Below are 24,162 nucleotides of genomic sequence, written 5' to 3' on the forward strand. Positions count from 1 at the left end.
ATACGGAGAATTTTAATCCCCTTTTACCGCTAGTGTGACTGACAGCAGTATTTAAGGGGTTAATCGGCCCCGATCAGTTCCAAAACTGTCCAGGGCAGATATCGCAAGGTGTCAGCTGTAATGTACAGCTATCACCCACAGGAATTGTCCTCACGCCGGGGCACTATTCACTTAATCCTGACCGCTATTTTATAACGGCGATCAGGAATAAGGCCCCTTAACAACCAACATTTTACTGTGCGTTGACGTTTGTTAAGGTATATAATCAGTTTTGCTCAAAAGTTAACCTACCCCGGCAGAATTTTTGCTTTCTTGGCCTTTTTCAAAGAATAGGAATGATAACACCAAAACTTTTTCTCCAATCATGGTTAGTGGTTGGGTGAAGCCATTTATTGTCCAACTACTGTGTTTTTTCTTTTTAAATCATAATGACACCACAAAAAATCAAAATGACACTGATCAAAAGTTTACATACCCTGGTGATTTTGGCCTGATAACATTCACAGAAGGTGACACAAATGGGTTTGAATGGCTACTAAAGGTAACATCCAGACAGACCCTTGCATCTTTCATCCAGCCACTGACATCTCTGGATTGTGAGTCATGGGGAAAGCAAAAGAATTGTCAACGGATCTACAGGAAAAGGTAGTTGAACTGTATAAAACAGGAAAAGGATACAAAAAGATACCCAAGGAATTGATAATGCCAGTCAGCAGCGTTCAAACTGTGATTATCAAATGGAAAATCAGGGGCTCTGTAAAAACAAAACCACGGTCAGGTAGACCAACAAAAATTTTGCCCACGACTGCCAGTATAATTGTTCGGGATGCAAAGAAAAACCCACAAATAACATCAGCTGAAATACTGGACTCTCTGAAAACTAGCGGTGTGGCTGTTTCAAGATGCACAACAAGGAGGCACTTGAAGAAAAATGAGCTGCATGGTCTAGTCACTAGAAGAAAGCCATTTGGAGAGAGGTCAACCAGGCCTATTATGAAAGGAACACCATTACTACTGTAAAGCACGGAGGTGGATCGCTGATGTTTTGGGGTTGTGTGAGCTACAAAGGCACAGGAAACTTGATCAAAGCTGAAGGAAAGATGAATGCAGCATGTTATCAGCAAATACTGGAGGCAAATTTGCAATCATCAGCCAGGAAGCTGCTCATGGGACGTACTTGGATGTTCCAACATGACAATGATCCAAAACACTGCCTGCAGCAGAACAAAGAGAAAGTTCTGGAGTGGCCATCTCAGTTTCCTGACCCAAATATCATTGTCAAGATTGCAATCTGAGCATGCGACGACATTTTCACCCACAGCAGCGGACATCGGAACACCCCCTCATCCCAGCCTGTGGCCTGCAGCAGCGCGCCACTCTTGCCTCCTCCATCAGCGACCCTGGGACCCTGCTCCATCGCGGCAGGTAAGGTATATCCGCATTATAAATTTGGGGCAAAAAAGTGCATTTTATAATAAGAAAAATACAGTATTTCATGCAATAAAATGCAAATTAATTATATAAAAATCATACAATGAGATTTTCTGGATTTTATTTTAGATTCTGTCTCTCACAGGTGAAATGTACCTTCGATAAAAATTACAGCTCTCTCCATTCTTTGTAGGTGGGAAAACTTGCAAAATCAGCAGTGTACACACACACACTCTACAGAGAGGCTACCTTATCTGACTGACTGTTAAAAATATTCATAAAAATGCTTTTCAGTAGCTACATGGACTACATAGAGAGACACTAACTTTGATTCCCATAGGAGTGTTGTGGGCATGCTCTGTGACCTGTGAAGATATTATTGTGCAGAAATGAGAAGGTGAGCTGTGTTTATCACATTTTGTGAATGGTGGCTGGTACCTTTGATGGTAATCTTGGCTGTGATGATAAAATGATTGCTTAGAAGTGGTCTATGGAGACTAGGAAGTTTCATAGAAAAACAAAATTCCCAAAATTGTTAAAAAATATGTTGTATAAAAACCTAATTTAGGCTAGTTTCACATTAGCGTTTTTTTGCGCAGCGCATCGGGCGCATAAAAAACGCAAAGAAAAACGCAAAACAAACGCGCGTTTTTTTAAAGTCATGCGCACGCTGATGTGTAAAAAAAACGCAGCGTTGTTTGCGTTTTACATGCGTTTTTTGCATGCGTTGGCGTTTTTTATGCGCATGCGTTTTTAAGTGTGACGTTTTTTCCATTGTCTAGAGAACATTCTAGACTTGTTTCACTCAAAAACGCATGCGTAAAAAAACGCAACCGTGCCCAAGACCATGCGCACGCATGCGTTACCATAGACTTCAATGTGTTGTTTTTGCGCATTCCGTGCGCAAGCGTGCGCATGCGTTTTTTTGCCGAGACAGGGCGCACCAAAAAATCCAACATGTTGCGTCTGGCGCACCTGGCGCAAAAGACAAAAAAACGCATGCGCACGAAAACGCAAGTGTGCGCAAAAACATGCGCACGTCATGTTAAACATAGGTGCGCAGTGCGCATGCGCACGGGTGCGCACGATGCGCTGCGCACAAAAGCGCAAATGTGAAACCAGCCTTAAACAAATAAGTCATTTTTCTCAAGATACATTTCCTGCATAGTAAGAACAAATACCAACAGGGCTGTGGAGTCGGTAAGTCAAACCTCCAATTCCTGAAATTCCCCCACTCCCGACTTCGACTCCCCAGCACTGATCACTAATGAGCATGTTCATAAAGTAGAACACAGATTCAGCTCAACTAAAAGCCAAGATCCTTATATCAGGAACAGAACAGACATTTATGGGACATTTCATAAGTTTCTCACATTCTTATAAGAAATTACAGCACATACTGCATTGTACTATGGTACCCAATTTATAATATATTTTAGGAGTTGGAGTCGACCCATTTTATACCGACTCCGGCTCCACGACTGACTCCACAGCCCTGAATATACCTGTTGTATGAATCAGGAAAGAAATTCTGAGGAATTTTCCAGGTAGAAATTAGAAAAACAAAACACATGGTCCTGCGCTGAAACATTCAAAGGTTTGTCGGCTTGTCCCGGCATGATCTATTAATATCATCAAGAAAGCACTCAAGAGGCTCTCTAGGACATATAATATCACTTATCCTTAACACAATATAAAAATCAGAGGGGGTCCGATGCCCGGCACCTTGAACAATCACCTCGTGTCTCGTGCCCACCTAATGTACACAGGTTCTAGAAACAGACCAGAACAACTCCGTACACAGTATTGCGGTTGTTTTTAAGTGTTGTACCTCAACTCCTATTAAAGTGAACGGGAATTGTTCTACAACACCCAAGAACGAGCACTACACTGTACAGAGCTGTATTATTCTGGCTCTATAAAGTACACTGTGGTCATATGGCTTAACTCCTTAGTAAATAATAATAATAATATTTATTTTTATATAGCGCTAACAAATTCTGCAGCGCTTTACAGTTTGCACACATTAGCATCGCTGTCCCCAATGGGGCTCACAATCTAAATTCCCTATCAGTATGTCTATGGAATGTGGGAGGAAACCGGAGTGCCCGGAGGAAACCCACGCAAACACGGGGAGAACATACAAACTCCTTACAGATGTTGTTCCAGCGCTGCAAGGTTGCAGCACTAACCACTGAGCCACCGGTGGATGTATACATTTACTTTATGCCGCCGGATCAAGAGCTAAACCCGCTCCATGCAGCGTAAGTGGTCACTGATACAGCTGGCACCCATAAGTAACCATTGATATGAAAGATAAATCTGAATACAAAAAACTATGGTAGCCTCATCTCCCCCACACAAGAAGATATCAGAGTGCCAATATGTTGCCATGATAGCTAAGGGCCTCCTGCTGTCCTCCTAGGCTTCATAAGTTATTGCCGGTTCAAGTATCCTAAAAGATAAACTAAAAATATAGAAAACTTTAAAAAAAAATTAGTTTAACCCAGCCCCCTTCTCTGATAATGCCAGCAACCAAATCTAAAAAATAATAAAATGTATTAATTGCTACAGTCGCGTGTATAAGGCTGCGTTCATACGTCGCGCTTTTTTCGCGGCGGTTTTTACGGCGCGATGTTGCCGCGAAAAAACAGCATCCCATGCGATCCTATGGGATTCCACAATGCTGTGCTAATGCTGCGGATTTCCCGCGCCGGAATCGCATCGCGGAAAAATACGCAGCATGCTTATTATTTTGTGGAATCGGCAATTCCGCCCACATAGGAATGCATTGTTCTGCTTACTTTCCGCATGTGGCTGTGCCCACCATGCGAAAAGTAAGCAGAACATTTGCGGATGATGCCCGCGGTCCGAAGGAGAGGAGACTGTCCTTCGGGCTGTGGGTACCATATCCCTGTAAAAAACAGAATTAAAATTTAAAAATCGGGTTATATTCACCTTCCGATGTCCCGCGCAGCGTCACCTGGCTTCAGCGATACACGCGGCAGGTCCCGTTCCCAGTGATGCATTGTGGCAATGGCCTGTCATGACGTAGCATCACGCGATACTGTAGCGATCTCGCGAGACCGCGACGTCATCAAAGGTCATTGCCGCAATGCATCACTGGGAACGGGACCTGCCGGCAGCATCGCGATGATCGGGAACACTGGCGCAGGATGTCGGAAGGTGAATATAACCCGATTTTTTTTATCATTTTTAACATTAGATCTTTTTACTAGTGATGCTGTATAGGCAGCCTCAATAGTAAAAAGTCAAACACTTTGTTTGACGAGTGTGACCAACCTGTCAATCAGTTCTCCAAGCGATGCTACAGATCACTTGGAAAACGCTAGCATTCTGCAAGCTAATTACGCTTGCAAATCGCTAGTTTTTTTGCGGGAAAATCGCGGGAATTTAAAATGCGATTTTCCCGCGGAATAGAACTCCGGAATTCTCGCAGTAACTTCCGCGGGAATTCCGCTACGTGTGAACCCAGCCTAACTGTCCACGTTAATAAAATATAACTAATGCAAAGAAACGGAAAAGTTATGATTCTCACACAACACAATACAAACACCAAATACACAACACCATACAAACAATCGGATCACATACTAATAACAGTGATATGAAAGTGAAATGCCACCAATCATTACAAATGCACAACCCCCTATAATGTCATTGATGAATTCATAGAAAAAGAAAACATTGCATTTTCCTTGATACATTGTAACGCATCAGAATGACAGAACCGATACACACTCTAAATGATATGAACAATGAAAAACATCCAATATTATTGAAGGGGACAGGTCGGTCTACAGGGAAATAAGCCGTTTCACAAACTGTTCACAGCAATCTGGCAACTACTGCCATGGACAGTGTTAAGCATATGGGGATGCCATTCACCCTGATGTAATGAAACCATCTGATATATATTATCAGCAGGGTATACTGTATACTGTGCATATTTATAAAACAGAATAGGGCAAGCTTATTAAGTAGCCCAAGAAAATGTCAGCCTGGCGATTACGAATGCTGTGTTGCTAATTGATATTCAAATGTTTGATGCTCACGTCATTGAAGATGGAAAGGGCAACATGAAAGCCACTGAAGTTTATCCAAACAAAACAGGATCATTAATGGCAACATAGCATTTTATATTTTTGTATTTCTCGATGGTATGTTTAGCGTAGATCCAAGATTTATAGTTGCTATAAGGCTGAAAAGAGAAAGGAGTCCACCAAATGGTCTTGGTTTGTGTCCACAAGTTGTGGTCAGGATGGTGGCCAAGGAATTTGTTTTTGATCATGAAGCTCCTCATATGCAGGGAATTCAGAAGCATCAAAAGCAATGTCACAGCCATAGCAGCTGCACGGGACCATCCATGGTCTCGGAAGAGCAGAGGAGGGACAGTGTTAGCACATGCTCTGCAGTGACCTGACCTGGTACACAAGGTCCTGACACCAGCAATGGCCAGCAGGTTTTGTGTGGTGCTGCCCAGGAAGACAAGAAGATGGAGAAGACCAATCAAAATGAGTATATTAGGATGTGATTTTTCTTTTTTGTGTCTGGTATCTGATAAGGGACCTGGTCTTGGGTATCACAATCAAGAGCATGTAAGTACCACCACCGATCCTGAGAATGGACATCTAAAGCACCCAGTTCTAACACAGCGTAAAACTCCTGCATGCTCTACTAGAGTTGCTGAAAGACTCCTCTATCCCTTCCAGACTCCTATACTGGCGTCTGAACATGTTGGATACTTCACTTTCCGAAATCACCTGTCAGGAGTTGGGAGACCTGCATACACATTAAACAACTTACTGGCCAATCTGACCTACATTGGGGGGATTGGATGACTTTAGTCTACTGTGTATGGAGGCCTTTAGAATGCAGTGTAAGAGCGCATCCAGCAGCAACCACTCCATTCAACTCTTCTTTGCAGCCTCTTGCAGGGAGAACAAAAAAAAAAAAAAAAAAAAGTGTGGAGCAAGCATCTATAAAACAAATACCACCTATACATTGGATAGGCGATAAAGGGGTGTTACACTCAACAAAAGTAAGATTTCACAAGCTGGAGAGTGTTCCTGCACAGGGTCTAAAGGCCCCGTCTCACATAACGAGATCGTTAGCGAGATCGCTGGTAAGTCACCGATTTTGTGACGCATCAGCGATCTCCCCAGCGATCTCGCTACTTGTGACACATAACGGCGACCGGCCCCCCCGTTGGATATCGCTGATCGTGCTCAAATGTCCTGGGCCATTTTTTGATCGATGGCGTCCCGCTGGCCAGCATGCATCGCTGTGTTTGACGCCGACAAGCGACCTCGTTGGCGATGCAGAACTCATGGACGCAGGCGTGAGTTGTCAGAATAGCTGCTGTGTGACAAGGTCCCAACGACCGCCAAGGTCGTTATATGGATCGCTGCATCGTTGCTTAGATCTGCCTGTTTGACAGCTTGCTAGCGATCATGTAGCGACGCACCAGCGATCCTTACCAGGTCGTATCGTTGTCGGGATCGCTGGTGCGTCACTTAGTGTAACGGTACCTCTAGCCTTTCTAGCGAGGTTCCTGGAGAAATCTCTTCAAAACAAAATCACTTCAACCCCTTGAGGTCTAAGTAGTTCTCCCATTTTGCGCCTTCGTACTTTACTCCCCCTTCTTGAAATACTTACATTATTTTCCCACCACCATAGCCAGATAACTACTTGTTTTTAGCAGGACAAATTCTAGATTTGAATGACACCACTTTATCATACAAAACATAGGGTTGTAAAAAAAAAAAACCCAGGGACTATATAATTTTGTTTACTTTGTTCTTTGGAGGGGGGGGGAAGGGGGTCGGATTCACCTTATAGGATACATTTTTTAGACTTTAATTTTGTAAACCTTTCTAGATTTTGCTAATGGAATGTACAAGGTTATACTGGTGCAATCAGAGAAAGCTCTATTGGCAGCAGTTTTTCTCGGGCTCTGTACAATGAACGGACTTAGCTCCTGAGCCTGCTCCATACAGTGATGGCGCACATCTCCTATAAATGTACAGTGCACACCACCAAGGAGCTAAGACCACCTCACATCTAGACAAGATTTTAGTGTGATGAATTTTAAATACTGATTATAGAAGTAGATTTGCCATGCTTTCCACTAGGAAACACCTCAACTACCCAGGTTCATCCACCGTTGATCATCTTGGGAAGCAGTCTTGCTGTGCTTCCTCATCTTACAATTGGCAATGCAACATTGTACCAGTGATGTATCTCCCTGTATGGCCGCTTATCACAGGTCATGTTCTAAAGCATGCTGCAATATCGCTTCAAGAGATAAATAATTTAAGCATGTGGATAAACAAGAGCTTAGGAAAGGGCTTGAGAAATCTCAAGAGTCTAGTTTCCAAAGCTCCTAGAAATTTCTTGCTGTCGGCTAACTTTTTTTTGTACTGTTATCTATGGGAGTTCTCATTTGCCGGCCATTAAAAAACAAATCAGCTCCTAAAGCCTATAATAATTAGTCCTCCCCAAGGATAGGATGTTTCTGAGCTCTGAATATACCTTGGGCTATCATTGATTTCAGTAAATGGTGCAAACAATAAGTAGGAGTAGTCTTGCTGCAAAATGTTCTATTTTGTTTAGAATTCAGAAGGAATCTTGAGAAACGGTTACAAGATCAATGGATTTGTGAAACATTTGTTAGTATTTGTTAAATAAGCAAGCTCAGCCTTCGACCCATTCACACAGTAGTCTTCAGATCCCCATTCTTGGGATTGGTGGGGGTCCCAGTAGTTAGCTACCTAAATTATCCACCGGATAAGTATCTTTGTTAGCAAAGTATCTTTGTTGGCTATGAGAGAACCACGTGAAAAAAGTGGACACAAGTCTCCAGTTTTGGCGATCTTTGACAATCCTTGTGGCATGATCTACACCAATCTAACAATTATGACCTATCAAGTGGATTAATTAAGTGAACCGGAAATGATGTTTTACAATTAGCAGACAATTTTCCTATTTATGCTAACTCATTGCAGATGTTGGGTCAAATTCTATTCATATCGGTAAAACATTTAAAAAAGTACCAAAACAAAAAGGTGTGTTTACCCCACGTGAAATAAACAACCAGGGGTTATGTTTCAGTCTTAAGTCAAGAATCAATCATATAAGACAAGAAACCAAGGTCAAATATTGTGGCTATGGATGTAAATATAATTCAATCAAGTAATCGCACAATCTTTAGTTACCATCTATATATGCAGCCAAAGTAATATCACATTAATATCACCAACATAATTGTTTCGCAAAACATACAATTTGTGTGACTGTAAAGTAAAAACAAGGAACAATCTCACCAAATCCAATGATCGAGTACGGGAGGAAAAGATAATCCTGGGTCAGCAATGATCCATCAGGCAATTCATGGGGAAGACAATATTGTCAATCCCTATGGGTCCAGCAGTAATCTAACCCTGACTCATGCCCTGACAAGGGCAGGCCACAGCTACCCCTGTACTAAACATGCCCTGGACTCTCCCTCATGAGTTGTGCACTTAAGCACCTTATCTCCTATTACAAACTTGTCCCCTGATGATTCAGCTTGGAAGAAACGCATTGGAACGACTCATGAGGGAGAGTGCAGGACATGTTTAGTACAGGGTTAGCTGTGGACTGCTCTTGTCAGGGCAGGAGTCTTGGGGATAGGTTACTGCTAGACCCATAGGGATTGACAGGGTATTGTCTTCCCCATGATTTGCCTGATGGATCATTGCTGACCCAAGATTATCTTTTCCTCCCGTACTCGGTCATTGGATTTGGTGAGATTGTTCCTTGTTTTTACTTTTCAGTCTCACAAATTGCATATTTTGCTAAATAATTGTGTTGGTGAAATCAATGTGATAGTTACCATATATATGCAGCCAAGGTAATAAGGATTGTGCTATTACTTGATTGAATTATATTTACATCCATATCCACGATATTTTACCTTGGTTTATATGGGTTTCACTTTAGCCACTGCAAGAGAAATCATTTTGTACTAAGGGGGTTATGGTTTGTTGTCTTATATGATTGATTCTTGACTTATGACTGAAACATAACCCCTGGTTGTTTATTTCACTTAGGGTGACACATCTTTTCGTTTTGGTACTTTTTTAAATGTTTATACACTCATGCTGTATATCATATTGGTTGGTGAGATTTGGATATTGATTGTGGCAATACCATTTTTTGGCTTTCTTCATATCGGTAAAACACTCAACTTGTCTAGGGATACCTAAACGTTTGCAGTAGACTGTATTAGGCTGGGTGCACACGTTTCAGATTTTTTTCCTTGTATATTTTCTAGATAAACCTGAATCAATCTTGATGCCAGCAAACAGAATGAGAAACCTGAAGTGTCATGCACACGTTGCTTATTTATGAGTTGCAGATTTGGTGAAGAAAATAATCTGCAGCATGTCAAATCTCTGCATTTTTAACCATTGACTTCAATCAAAACTGCAGGGCAAAAAAGCAGGGACAAAATGCAGGCACAAAAACGTGAGTTTTTGCAGCTGCGCTTTTTCTGCCAAAAGGTGCAGAAACATAACTCAACGTGTGCACTTAGAGGTGACTGCATTATTCATTTTTCTTCGATTGTAGATACTGCTGGTCACTGAAGCTTCTGAATAAGTGAAAACTCAGCATGGCCAATTCCAAAGCTTGCGATCCTCTATCTAACATTACAATGGGAGACTAAATGCCCTATCAATCACAAAGCTTCTGCCAATATGGTTTAATTAAAAATGTAACTCAAACGACGAATACCAAGCTTAATAGTTAAGAGAAAAGCACTGGCTGTGTCAGTTCGAATGACAACGGTCAATATACAAGAGCAGAATTGTGTTCAGATAAGAAGTGCCTCTCCCGGAGTTTAATTTAGGACAAGACATTAAACGCCACAGCATTTATTGTACAGTCAATCTGATTCCTTGTTGTCTCAGCGTAACGCTATGCTCCGCATCTTCACGAAACAATCACTGACCTCAGGGTGGCCAGTCAAAGAAAACACTGCGGTAGCCGGCAAAGGCGCTCAATCAGTGAAATCCTAGGTGCAATGCTCCCTGGGAAATACGAATATGCAAAGAAAGTCCGTGGAGCCCCATTTAAGAGTCTCAAACATGGGACTAGCCAGATCTTCCTCCAGGGAAGGACCCAGCCAAGGAGGAAGATCTGGCTAGTCCCGTGTTTGAGACTCTTAAATGAGGCTCACAGACTTTATTTGCATCCTCCGCATCTTGTCACGCATCCTTTTAACATCCTCATGTTGAGGGGGGTCCGTTTTTAAAATGGTATCATTTTCGGGGTTTTCCAAAATATAGGACCCCAAAAGTCACTTCAAAATTTAATAGGTCCCTAAAAAAAAAAACATGGATTTTTGTGATAACTCATCGTAAAATCCTTTTCTCCGAGACGCTCATTGGGGGACACAGGGACTGTGGGTGTATGCTTCTGCTGCTAGGAGGCTGACACTAAGTGAAAAAAAAAGAGGTTAGCTCCTCCTCCGCCGTATACACCCTCGCCCCTATTGCAGGTGGAAATCAGTTTGGTGCCAAAGCAGTAGGACAACAAAATCAGCCTTAATACAGGTACAACATGTCCAAATAACAACACCACCCTTATATCAAATAAGTAGATATATATTAAACAAAACAAGAGCCAACTGGCTAATAGAGTGGGTGGTGTGTCCCCCAATGAGCGTCTCGGAGAAAAGGATTTTACGGTGAGTTATCACAAAAATTCATGTTTCTCCTTCGCCTCATTGGGGGACACAGATACTGTGGGACATCCTAAAGCAGTCCCTGGGTGGGAGATTGACTCACCGATCCAAGCTACATGCACCTCGTTTGAAGGTGCGCCACCGCTGCTTGGAGAATCCTTCCACCCAGGCTCGCATCCGCCGAGGCCTGAGTATGGATATTATAATGTTTGGAAGATGTGTGCAGGCTGGACCAGGCTGCTGCCTTGCAAACCTGCTCCATCGAAGCCTGGTGCCGAAGCGGCCAAAAGGCGCCCACTGCCCAAGTAGAGTGCGCTCTGAACCCTGCTGGAATCGGCGTGCCTCTAATGCGGTAGGACTCCTGAATAGTCAAACGAATCCATCTGGCTATGGTCGATTTTGAGACAGCGAGTCCCTTCCTGCGCCCCTCGGGGAGCACGAACAGCGTGTCCATCTGACGAAAGGGTGCAGTCCTCGACACGTACCTCCGGAGGGCTCTTAACCAGGTCTAACGTGTGAAGAGCCTTTTCCACACGGTGCACCGGTGCTGGACAAAATGAAGGCAAGACAACGTCTTCATTAATGTGAAAAGAGGACACGACTTTCGGCCAAAAAGGAGGGACTGGTCTGAGGACCACCTTATCCTTATGGAAAGTGAGGAACGGAGCTCGGCAGGATAGGGCCGCCAGCTCTGAAGCCCGCCTGATGGAAGTGATGGCCACAAGGAACACCACTTTCCAGGTATGGTACCTCAAAGAGATATTCTGAAGCAGTTCAAATGGAGCTTCCTGCAGAACACTTAGGACCATGTTAGGGTCCCAGGCGTCCATAGGCACCTTATAGGGAGGTACCAAGTGGGAGACTCCCTGAATGAAAAGTCTTCACCTGCAAATTGGTAGCAATTCTGCGCTGGAACAGGACTGATAAGGCCGATATTTGTCTCCTGAGGGAACCTGGGGCAAAGCCCGAGTCTAATGCTCTACCGACTGAGCTATCCGGGCTCCCTAAGCCCGACTGGAGAAAAGACTAGATGTTGGGGATCGAGAATCCCAGCGGGGAAACACCGCGGTGTCAACACCAAGCAAAGAACACCTTCCAGGTGTGGTGGTAAATTCGTGCTGCAGCGGGCTTCTGGGCGCTAATCATTGTAGCGACCACCTCGCTCCCGAACCCTGCCTGGGTTAGAATCCATGATTCAACAGCCATGCCGTCAAACACAGGGTCCCTGAGTTCGGGTGGCAAACCGGCCCTTGAGACAGTAGATCTGGGCGCTCTGGCAGGTGCCAAGGAACATCGGCGAGCGGCTGCATTAGATCTACGTCCCACGCTCGACGGGGCCAGCAGGATCGCAGGCACACCTTCCATCTTGATCTTTTTGATGACTCTCGGAAGTTGTGGCAGTGGGGGAAATAAATAGGGGACGCAAAACTGGTTCCATGGCAGAACCCACGCGTCCACCGCGAATGCCTGCGGGTCCCTGGCCTAAGCGACATATGTGGGCACCTTGGCATTCACTCTGGAAACCATCGGGTCCACATCCGGAGCTTCCCACAGTTGACAAATCTGCTGAAAAACTTCGGGATGTAGAGGCCACTCTCCGGATGCAAGACCCTGCCAGCTGAGAAAGTCTGCCGCCCCATTTTCCACGCCCCGGAATGTGGACAGCCGAAATCACCGAGTGGTTTGCTTCGGCCCACTGAAGAACGAGCTCCACCTCTGGTTTCTCTGCTGCGGGTGCCCCCTTGATGATTTATGTAAGCCACCGCCGTGGCGTTATCCGATTGAATCCAGACGGGGCGGCCTGCTAGAAAGTGAAGAAACTTCTGCAGAGCCAGCCGAATTGCTCGTATCTCCAATAAGTTGATCGGGAGGCGTGCCTCCTGTGGCGACTACCGTTCCTGGGCTGTGTAGTGGCGAAACACCACTCCCCCACCGAGGAGACTGGCGTCGGTTGTCATTACCAGCCAATAATTATTATGGATGATGGATGATGATGGATGATGATGATGATCTGGGGGGAAAGGTTTCCCATGGGCCAGAGAGGAACTGGTTATCCACCATCCGAGCGACTGCCTGACTTGAGAGCACAGTCGGCACCGCCGATCGAGCATGAAAAGGATTCTTGTCTCAGGCTGACAAAAGGGCGCGCTGCAGGGGGCGAAGGTGGAACTGGGCGACAAGTATCGCTTCCATTGCTGCCACCATTTTCCCTAGAATCCTCATCCCGGATCGGATGGTATGAGGGACTGGTTGGCGAAGTGTCCGGACTCCGTGCCGGAGAGCTAGCGCCTTTTCCTGAGGGAGAATTACCAACCCTCGGCAAGTGTCGAAGATCATTCCTAGGAAGGAGATCCTCTGAGCTGGCACAAGGGATGACTTCTTTGCATTGCTAACCATCCTAAGCGGGCAAGAGTATCTAGCGTGATGTTGACCTTTTCCTCGCATGCCCGTATTGATGGGCCCTTGACCAAGAGGTCGTCCAGATAAGGCAAGACGACTATGTCTCGAGAATGCAGTGTGGCCATGACAACTGCCATAACCTTTGTGAACACTCTGGGAGCCGTGGCTAGCCCGAAGGGTAGCACTACGAACTGAAAATGTTGATCGCTGATGGTGAAGCGTAGAAACCTCTGATGAGGAAAAATGGGAATATGCCGATATGTGTCCTGGATGTCTATTGAGGCCAAGTATTCTCACTGCTCCATGGCCGATATGACTGAAAGGAGAGACTCCATCCGGAAATGTCTGATCCTGATGAATTTGTCCGGAAGCTTAAGGTCCAAAACAGGCCTGACAGACCCATCCTTTTCGGGAACCGCAAAAAGGTTGGAATAGAACCCGAGCTCTTTCGTGTTCCGGCACTGGAACAATGACTCCATTGTGCTGGAGCGATTTGATGGCTCTCAATAGAGCCCTTGCCTGGGTATCCACCCTGGGAAGCCGGGAAGAAAAAACCGCTTTGGAGGATATCTGACAAATTCTATTCTGTAACCCGAGGCCACCAATTCCTCTCCCCATGCGTCATGAGCAGCATTGACCCAGACGTAGTGAAACCAGAGTAGGCGGCCGCCCACCTTGCTGGTGTCGTCTGGTAAAGGCATCGAGTCATTTGGCCGACGATCTTTGGGATCTGGATCCCCTCCATCTGGGCTGCTGAGAATGCATTCTCCCCAATGGGTTGGCTCTTTATGAGACCTGCCGCTTCCTATCCTGCTGGAGGCGGCCTGAGACGGCGGAATTGGCCGCTGTAGTCCTCCCGGGGTTGCGAAAGGCCCGAAAACATGCCTGAAAACGGGTGACGAAAAAGCGTTTTGACCCTTTGTTGAGGGAGAAACCCGTTCTTTCCTACTGTGGAGTCGGAGATAAGTTGATCCAATTTCTCCCCAAATAGGTGGCCGCACTGATAAGGCAGGGAAGTCAAGGACTTCTTAGAAGTAGAACCGGCTCGCCATGTCCTTAACCATAGGGCTTTTCTGATAGAAATTGCATTAGCGGCAGCAAGTGCCGAGCAATTGTCCGCATCCCAAAACGTATAGATTACACAGTCTCCGGCCATCGCCATCTGACGTGCGACCTCCGAAATCTCTGCAGGTAGATCCTGCTCGACTTTGTTTAATGTTTCTGACCAAGATATCATAGCCTTGGCTACCCAAGTTGCTGCGAATGAGGGAGCGAGCGCTGACCCTGACGCCTCATATACTGAGCGAGCTAAGCTCTCTATAAGGCGATCCGTGGAATCCTTAATTGAGGAAACACTAGGGACGGATAGCAGGGTCTTAGTGGCTAGGCGCGAAACCGGAGGATCCCCAACGGGGATTCCATCCATTTTTCACGGGGGTCCAGAGCAAACGGATACTGTGTTTCGAGTGCCTTTTGACCCGAGAAACGCCTGTTTGGACGTTCTCTGTGCCACTGCACTATGTCCTCAAACTCCGGGTGAGAGGAAAAAATTCTGTGCGGGCGCTTCACTCGCTTAAATGTTAAATGCCACTTTATGCCCCGTCGCCGCTGCGGGATCATCCTCAATCCCCAGGGTCTGATTGACGGCTTCAATGAGGCTGTCCACTGTTTCACGTCACCCTGGAGTGTCCAGATCAAGGGGCTCGTCTATCAACCACTGGTGACGGGGAGTGAGAAGCAGGGCTTACGGATGCCAAGGCACCGGATGGTCTGGGCGACACCGTGTGGATTCGTTTCCTCCGCGTCTGCCTGGAGTGCCTGGAGTGAGAGCGGCCCCTGCAGGCCGGAGGCTTTTGTGAGGTGGAGGTTCCCTCTAAGGCCGGCGAGCCATTGTCCCTGCCCCTATCTGGGGCTTGAAGGGACTCTCTCCTGAGGGCTTGGGCAAAGTGCATGACCCCTGTCTCCCATTCGGGTCCCAGCCCAGGCTCAAGCCGCCCAGTGGCCACCACCTGACGAATGCACTCACGCCCAGCCTAGAATGGCCGATGGCCTCTCGTAAGCAACACCATGGACTGTGATAGAGATAGGGCCCACTCCGGGGACACCTTGGCTACAGTCGCAGGGGAGGGCTCCTGGGCGTGTTCGGAGTCACAGGCTTCGCATAATTTTTGCTCTGTGCTCGTGGAAACCTAACCCCACAAGGAATGCATGCGGCATAAAGGAACGTGTGCGATTTACCTTTTCCAGTCATATTGCTGCCAGGGCTAATTTATATGAAGGTTGAGGGGAAGGGAGGAGGAGGAAAAAAACCACCTTTAAACGCTCGTAGCGCGCCTCTAGGGTCGGGGGTCACACTTACCCCGTCCTGTGTCCCGTGTTCCTGCCGCTGCCTCTGCGCTGCCCAGTGTTCCTTTCCTCTGGGTAGGCCGGGACGTTCCTCTCCCGGTTGCGGCCTTACCCTGCGATGAAGCCGGGGGCTCAATTTGTTCGGCGTCCGCCCTAGCCAGGGGGGCGGCGCCGGAAATGACGTCACGCCGGGGACGGGATATCCGCCCGCGGCCTAGTCATGGCCGAAGCCGCGGACTAAATTTTGCATGCCCGCCGTGGGGGGGGGGGGGCGCTGACGGCCTCTGCCTTTTCCCCCTGCGATCCCTGCCACCGGAACCTGGCGTCCCCGCCTGGCGGAAGGAGGCAGGAGGGAGAAGAGGGAAGGAGGATTGCCTTACACTCCCTAAGATGCCTGGAGCTTCAGTGGATTCCCCGAAAAGCTGCCGCAGGGCGCTCCCCAGCCCCCCATACCTGACTCCGGATCTAGCATACCAGGTAGAGGCAGTGGGGTTAATTTCCGGATGGTGCAGGCACCCTAGCTCCATCTAACCCCTTCAGGGGGTGAGGAGAGGGACCGTCCGCCGCCTTGCAGCACCGCCGTCTAGCGTTGGTGGAGCAGTGGGGGCCGCACAGACTAGTCTTGTGCCTCTGTGCAAGCCCATGGTTTCAATACCTAGGGGTGGACAGGGCTAAGTCCGACACGTCGCGGGAGAGGATACGTGGAAGGACACTCGCACGTGCTCGCCCGTTGCTGGTTTGGGGAAATCGGACCCTTTCAATAGGATCCGTTGCCCCTGTCTTATCTTCATAAAATATAAAACAAAAATAGAAGTCTGGGGAAAAAAGCCCAGATATGTCCCTCAGTGCGGGAAAGGATACGTGGAGACGATACTCAACACGTGCTCACCCATTGATGGTTTGGGGAGATTGGACCCTTTCAATAGGATCCGTCGCCCCTGTCTTATCTTCATGGAAAAAAGAAGTCTGGAGAAACCCAGACACGTGTGCCTCCAAAGACACTAAGCAAAAAAACTGATTTACGCCCGCAATAGGGGTGAGGGTGTACACGGCGGAGGAGGAGCTAACCTCTTTTTTTCACTTAGTGTCAGCCTCCTAGCGGCAGAAGCATACACCCACAGTATCTGTGTCCCCCAATGAGGCGAAGGAGAAAAATAAGTCTTGCAAACTTCCTTGAAAAAATGAAAAATTACTGCTTCATTTTTAAACCTTCTAAAATTCTAACAAAATAAAACAACATCTGACAAATGGAGCTGATGTAAAGCAGGCATGTGGGAAATGTTATTTATTAATGTTTTTGTGTGCTGTGGCTATCTGTATTAAAGGGATAATCAGTCAGAATATGAAAATTGCTAATTTTTTGCAATTTTTGCAATATTTTTGATATTTTTATAAATAAACGCAGAAAATGTCAACATAAATTTACAGTACTATTATCATAAAGTATAATGTGTCACAAAAAAACCATCTCAAAAACAATGGGATATGTTGAAACATTCCAGAGTTATTACTGGAGATGAGTGAATATCCTTGGCTCCCTCCCTATTCGGCAAGCTATACCGCTTACCGAAGAAGCTGCAGTGGGAACCCAGATACTTGGAGCGCTCCAATAATAAGGTGTCCGGCACCGCAGCTGCATGACAATCACAACACAAAGGCTCTCCATGCATGTGTTGTGACTGTCATGCAGCTGCGGCGCCGGACACCTGATTATCGGAACGCTCCAGGTATCCGGGTTCCCACTGCAGCTTCTTCGATAAGCGATATAGCTTGCCGAATAAGGAGGGAGTCGAAGATATTCGCTCATCTCTAGTTATTACCACATAAAGTGACACTGGTCAGATTTTAAAAATGTGGCCAGGTCACTAAGGGGTTAAAACCTCTTTCACAAGGAAATATATAAACTTTTCTTTCTATTGGAAGTGTCCGTGCTCTTAGCTTTTAAATTATTCCCAGGGATAACCTGCACAATCACTGTTGGTCACACAATGATTATCAAGGGTTACGGCGAGCATTGTGATCTAAATGTTTCCCGTGGAAAACGTACAGCTTTCCCCTTGATATGGAAATCCTGAGGTAGCACAGTTGCCACACTAACCTGGACTTTTACCATCGGTCACCATAGAGCGCTACACTTATGGAGTAATTTACTAGATGAAGGAAGCGTGACACTAATCTATAATTTCCCTCTACATACCTCAAAATGATAAAACACAATGGGGAAATAAAAGCATGTGAATGAAACAAGGCATATCAATGAACTCAAACGTTACACTTGACCTGCAAGAAGTTGAGCTTGAATAATGTAAAATCATGGTTGCAAGTATAATTGACAAATTCCTTGTCCTTTGAAGTTATACTGTAACCTTGAGTTTACCACAATTTCTGCAAGACTTAAAGGGTTTATCTGAGACTAAAGCCCCCCGTTACACATAACGATGTCCCAGCGGTCCCACCAACGATCCGACATGGATGGTATCGCTGGGACTTCGTTACACAGCCCCTCCAGCGATCAGGACCAGCGAGCAAGCTGGTTTCTAATGTAAACATCAGGTATCCAGGAGCCGCGTGGCTCCTGGATACCCGATGTTTACATTAGAAACCAGCCTGCAGCGTCACTGATCGCTAGCTCCCGCTGCCACACGCAGCGATGCGCGCTGGGCAGCGGGAGACCAGCGATCAAAAAACAGCCCAGGATGATCCAGCATGATCAGCGATACCCGGCAGGGAGGCCGGTCGCTGCTGGATGTCACACACATAGATCTCGCTGGAGAGATCGCTGATGTGTCACAAAATCAGCGATCTCGCCAGCGAGATCACTGTGTGTGAAGGGGCCTTAAGATTAAGTCTTTTTCTATTGGGCTAAGAACTTACAGGAAGGTAGTTTCTAACTTCCTACCTGTTCTACCCAGCGATGATTTCTGCCGGGTCAGACAAAGTCTCTGATGCTTTATTTTGCATCACATGAACAGAGCAGCGCCTTCTCTTTTGGTCTGCTGTCGATGGTGTGTCACTAACAATGTCATGCTTTTTTTTTTTTTTTTTTTTTTTTAAATCAGATAAATTTTTATTTAACCAAATTCAAGGTACAAAACAATAGAACAAAAATCGTAATGAGAACATTAACAATGGTCATTAGTTTCAGAAATTCCCTCCCTCCCTTCCCCTCCTCCCCATTACATACAAGAGCAGCAAATAATGCATGGTGTATCCTAAGTTCAGGGTCATCTTCTCTCCACCCAAGGTGTCCACAGTGTCTTAAATGTTCTTATGCCTTTTCTCTTAACGTAAATGTCTTTTTCCATAATCACAATAGAGTTAGACTGTCTGAAAAATTCCCTCAACGTCGGCGGATCTTCATTTATCCAGTATCTTGCGATCAGTTTTCACGCAATATATAATAATCTAGCTATAGCCACCTTATATTTATTATGTACCTGGACCTCCTCCACATATCCCAGTATCCCTCTCAATCCTACAACCATATGCTCCTCCTATGGCATTAAGCACCGCCGTCCGATATGGGTTCAGATTTGGACACTGCCATAACATATGGAGAATTCCAGCCCCCTCCATTCGGCACGGAGGACACTCAGAAGTCTGTCTCAGACCCGCTCTATACAGCCGTTCAGGAGTCCTAAATACTCTATGGAGTACATATGCGAGAGTCAATGTCATGCTTATTGACAGCCAGCTCCCAGGATGACATAGGCAGGGACGCCCCATAAATACAGCAGAGTTGCAAAGAAGCTGCTCTTTCAAAGTAATGTCACCAAAAGTAAGAGAATCGCCGACAGTATCGGTCCGTAACTGATAGAAGAAGGCTGCTATGAACCAGCAGAGATCATCGCCAGGTAAAACAGGCAGATGGCTAGCAATGACCAACCTGTAAGTTCTTAACCTCATAGCAAAAAAGCAACCAAAGTCCTGGTAAACTCCTTTAACATCATCACTTAGGGTGTGTTTTCACTGCAGTACACAATCTGCAGCCATTAGATCTGGGCTACACTGCAACATGTCACGAGACACTGAAATCGTAGCGACACATTGCAACGCTAGATGTAATAATTTTCTATGGAACCACCTTGCCACCTGCAACACAGAGCAATTCACATCTTACAGGTTTTGCAACTTCTTTTTGACTAATAAGGCTCAATGATAAATATCATATGGTCATGGTGTAATGGTTCATGGTCAAGCAATAAAACTGTGCTATTTTTGTGAAATTATTGTACATAAACTTCTCTGGAAGACACTTCCATGTAACTTTGGATAATACACATCAGGGTGCTTTTGAAGTTGCTGCGTAGCCAAGACTTTAAATGTCTTGTAAAGTAAGAATTTATCACCTATCGTCATTATATATTATACCATGACATTATAGATCAGTGGAGTGTGGCTGCTGAGATCTGCAGAGACCGGCAGAACAAAGTATTTTAAGTTCTGTTAGAAAGCAGCGGCAGTGCAGACGCTCGACTGCTGCTCTATTTATTATCTAAACGGATTGCCAGAAAAAGCTGAGCATAAGTATCTGCAACACCATAGGGAATGAATGGCGTGGCATCGGCCATGTGCACTGCTGCTCCAATCTAGCTGAGACAAAAGTGACTCATTCTGCTCATCTGTACTGGTCACAGCAGTGAAACCTCCATCGATTTATAAGTTATCACCTAACCTATGGACTGATGTTAATCTCTTTTCACTTTGCAATTTTTTTATTATTAAAAACAATCCTTTCCATTGTCAAGAATGGAGGGATTTTTAATCTCAAAGTATATATATTACTTATTGACTAAATTATCGCTTCACTCAGACTGGCCAGTTTGATAGGCAAGGAGCACAGGCTTGCAAAGCTGTTTGCTATACAGCTTGGAAGCGCCGCTCTGAAGCTGGCTTGCTGGATATGATTAGTTTTAGTACCTATTTGCATAATCCAGACCAGCGGAACTATCATGCTGCTGATCTGAACAGTCAAACTCCAGCAGCACACCACCCACAGGGTAACCAAGATGCCGGAAGGCAGAATAAGGCTGGGATCACACATGCGAGAAACTCGGATGAGTCTCGCATCTTAATACCCGGCACTCGGATCGGAGCGTGCGGCTGCATGTATTTCTATGCAGCTGCACGCTCCGCTCCCTAGTGCCGGGTACTAAGATGCAAGATTCGTCCGAGTTTCACGCATGTGTGATACCGGCCTAAGGAATGAGCACATCCCTGTAAGCGAGAGCCTTCAGAGGGGAAAACTGGCAAAACTACACGATACAATGTAATGGCCAAATATAGTGTTATTTCTAGTGTATCAAATAGGATCGATCAAAAGTTAAGTCTCTAAATGTGCCCCTAATGCAATAGACTCATTATTCTATACCATTGGCTAAAACAACTCAGGTGCATTAGATACCTGGCTTCTTGGATTTCCCAAGCATTACATCCTCAGCAATTAGGGAGTTAATTTTCCCCCAGCAGCATGGCTATAAGTGCTGCTGCCAGGCAGATTCAGGTCATGTGCACACGCTGCGGATTCTGCTGTGTAATTTTCTGCACGGATTTGGCCAAATCCGCAAATAAAATGACCTGCGTTTTACCTGTGGATTTAGCAGTTTTTGTGCAGATTTTACCCTGCGTTTTAGCAGTTTTTGTGCGGATTTTAACCTACGCTTTGCCACCTGCGGATTCCTTTAATGGAGCAGGTGTCAAAACACCGCAGGTCTGCACAAAAGTGAAATGCTGCAGATTCAAATCCGCACAAAATCCGAGCGGAAAAATCAGCAGCATGTGCACAGCGTTTATTTTTACATAGGCTAAAATGGTACTGTACATCACTTGCAGATCTGCTGCAGATCCGCAGGGCCAAATCCACTGCAGATCCGCAACGTGTGCACTTATCCTCACAAATCTATTAATCTGCAGATTAACCCCTTTACAACCTTGGACATATAGGCATGTCCGAGGTCGCCTCCCTCCCTTTGATGCGGGCTCTGGCGATAAGCCCACCACTTTTCCGGCACATGTCAGCTGTTTTTATCAGCTGACATGTGCCCCCAACAGCCACAGGTGGAATTGCAATCTACTCGTGGCTGATAACATGTTAAATGCTGCTGTCAAGTTCCAACAGTGGCATTTAACATGCACGGGCTGGAAGCGCATCATAAACCCCGCCCACTGGCGCCCGTGTCACATGACCGTGGGTCGCCAATGGGTTGGCATGACAACCCTGGGTCGGCAGGAGACCCCTGTGGTTGTCATGACTGAACTGCTATGAGCAATTTTGCTACACACAGCAGAACTGTGAAAATAAAAAAAAAAGTTTCTAAAAAGTTTAAATCACCCCCCTTTTGCCCCATTCAAAATTAAAAAAAAAAAATAAAAAAAAAAAACACATACTTGGTATTGCCACATTCAGAAACGCTCGATCTAGAAATAAATAAAAAGGATTCATTTGATCGGTTAACGGCGAAACAAGGACTAAAATCAAAATGCAGAATTAAGTTTTTTTCGGTCGCCACAACATTGCATTAAAATGTAATAACAGGCGATCAAATACACCAAAATGGTATCAATAAAAACATTAAGCGCAAAAAATAAGCCCTCACCCAGCCCCAGAGCACGAAAATAGGAGATGCTACAAGTAAAAGAACCTATACATGTTTGGTATCTATGAGCTCGTAATGACCTGGTGAGTGATAATGGCAGGTCAGTTTTAGTGTTTACTGAACACGGTAAAAAAAAAAAAAAAAAAAACAATTGTGGGATTGCACTTTTTTTTTGCAATTTCATTGCACTTTGATTTTTTTCCCATTTTCAAGTAGGCAATATGTTAAAAAGAATAGTGTAATTCAAACGTACAACTCGTTCCGCAATAAAACAAGCCCTCACTTGGCAATATTGATGGAAACATAAAAAGGTTATGGCTCTGGGAAGAAGAGAAGCAAAAACAAAAATGCAGAAACATATAAACCCAAGGGGATAAAGGGTGACAACTTCCCTTTAACTAATAGGCTCCACATTTCTTCCACCATTTTTGTAACAAGATAAATACTACCTGTAGGACGTTGCATGATAAATATATAACTGTGAAAGAGATTAATAAACGTCTTTTGTATAACAACTGCCTCAGGCAACAACAGTGTCACCTGCACGTGAAGACCTGGGATCGATCCACCACCTAATTGCCTTAATCACAATTACCAGTTAGTATCTATGTTACTCTACCCCAGTGCATCAATCAGCCAGCACACAATGAGGTGTGAGAGGACACAGAGATCCTCTACGCCTCCAGGATGCCTCTGGCACTTATCAAGCTTTAATGCTATTTCCAAAACTTTCACTCCCCTCTCTTATAGGCCATTCTGAGCAAGCTACCTACAATATCCGTTGTGCAAACCTTCATTTTCAGTAATAAATTTTAAGTCAATGTATGCTGCTGGGAAGGGGGTTTACGTATTAGTGATACTTTAACTTTCCAGTTTGGTCAATGATTACTTTTTTTAAAAAAAAAAAATCCTGTTTGGCAACTTCACAAGAATAATTAACATAAAATAGGCTGTGAAAATCAAAGTAAAAAAAAAAATGACATTGCACATGGATCCAATGCAACTTATAATGTGATTCGGGAGTGTTTGGCCTTCATGTACCTGTATGCACAACCGAGAAGACGGATGCTGTCCTGGATATTCTCCTTCTAAATCTGGTCAGAACATAAGCGGCTTTTGGAAAGTCTTTGGCGCTTGTAACAGCATCAAATGCACTGATACATACTGCCATAGATGTACTAAACACGAGTCAGGGCACCCGTTGGCTATCACATGGAGGCTTGAGGTAGCTTCCAAGAATACATGTCCCCAGACCATCACTGACTCACACCAAACTAGACATGCTGAATGATGCTTCCAGCAGCATAATGGTCATCATGGGGTCTCCAAACTCTTTCACATGTGCTCCCTGTGATCCTGCTCCCATCTGTGAACACAACGAGGCGCCAACGATGGACCTGACAATCCTGGTGTTCTCTGGCAAAAGTCAATCAAGCGGGTTTGTGATGAGCTGTGAGCAGAGGTCCCACTATAGGACATCAGACTTCCAGGATATCCTCATTCTAACAATTTGGTCCAAAACTACTGCTGTTTTTTTTCCTGTCTTCTCTTGAAAATATTAAGAAAAGATTTTTAACTCAATTTAAATGGTAACATTAAAAAAAAAATCACCTGCAAAAAATAAGCCCTCATAAGGCT

General features: G+C 45.3%; 1 protein-coding gene across 3 annotated transcripts in view; it reads right to left on the minus strand.

Annotated features, from left to right (window-relative positions):
* The window catches only part of SHANK2 (SH3 and multiple ankyrin repeat domains 2), a 641,049-nt gene that overhangs the window by 575,252 nt on the left and 41,635 nt on the right, over positions 1-24,162 (minus strand). The window lies entirely within an intron of this gene.

Source organism: Dendrobates tinctorius, unplaced genomic scaffold (genome assembly GCF_039654945.1).
Source record: "Dendrobates tinctorius isolate UK_male_01 unplaced genomic scaffold, ASM3965494v1 ptg000124l, whole genome shotgun sequence".
In the NCBI taxonomy this organism is placed as follows: Eukaryota; Metazoa; Chordata; class Amphibia; order Anura; family Dendrobatidae; genus Dendrobates; species Dendrobates tinctorius.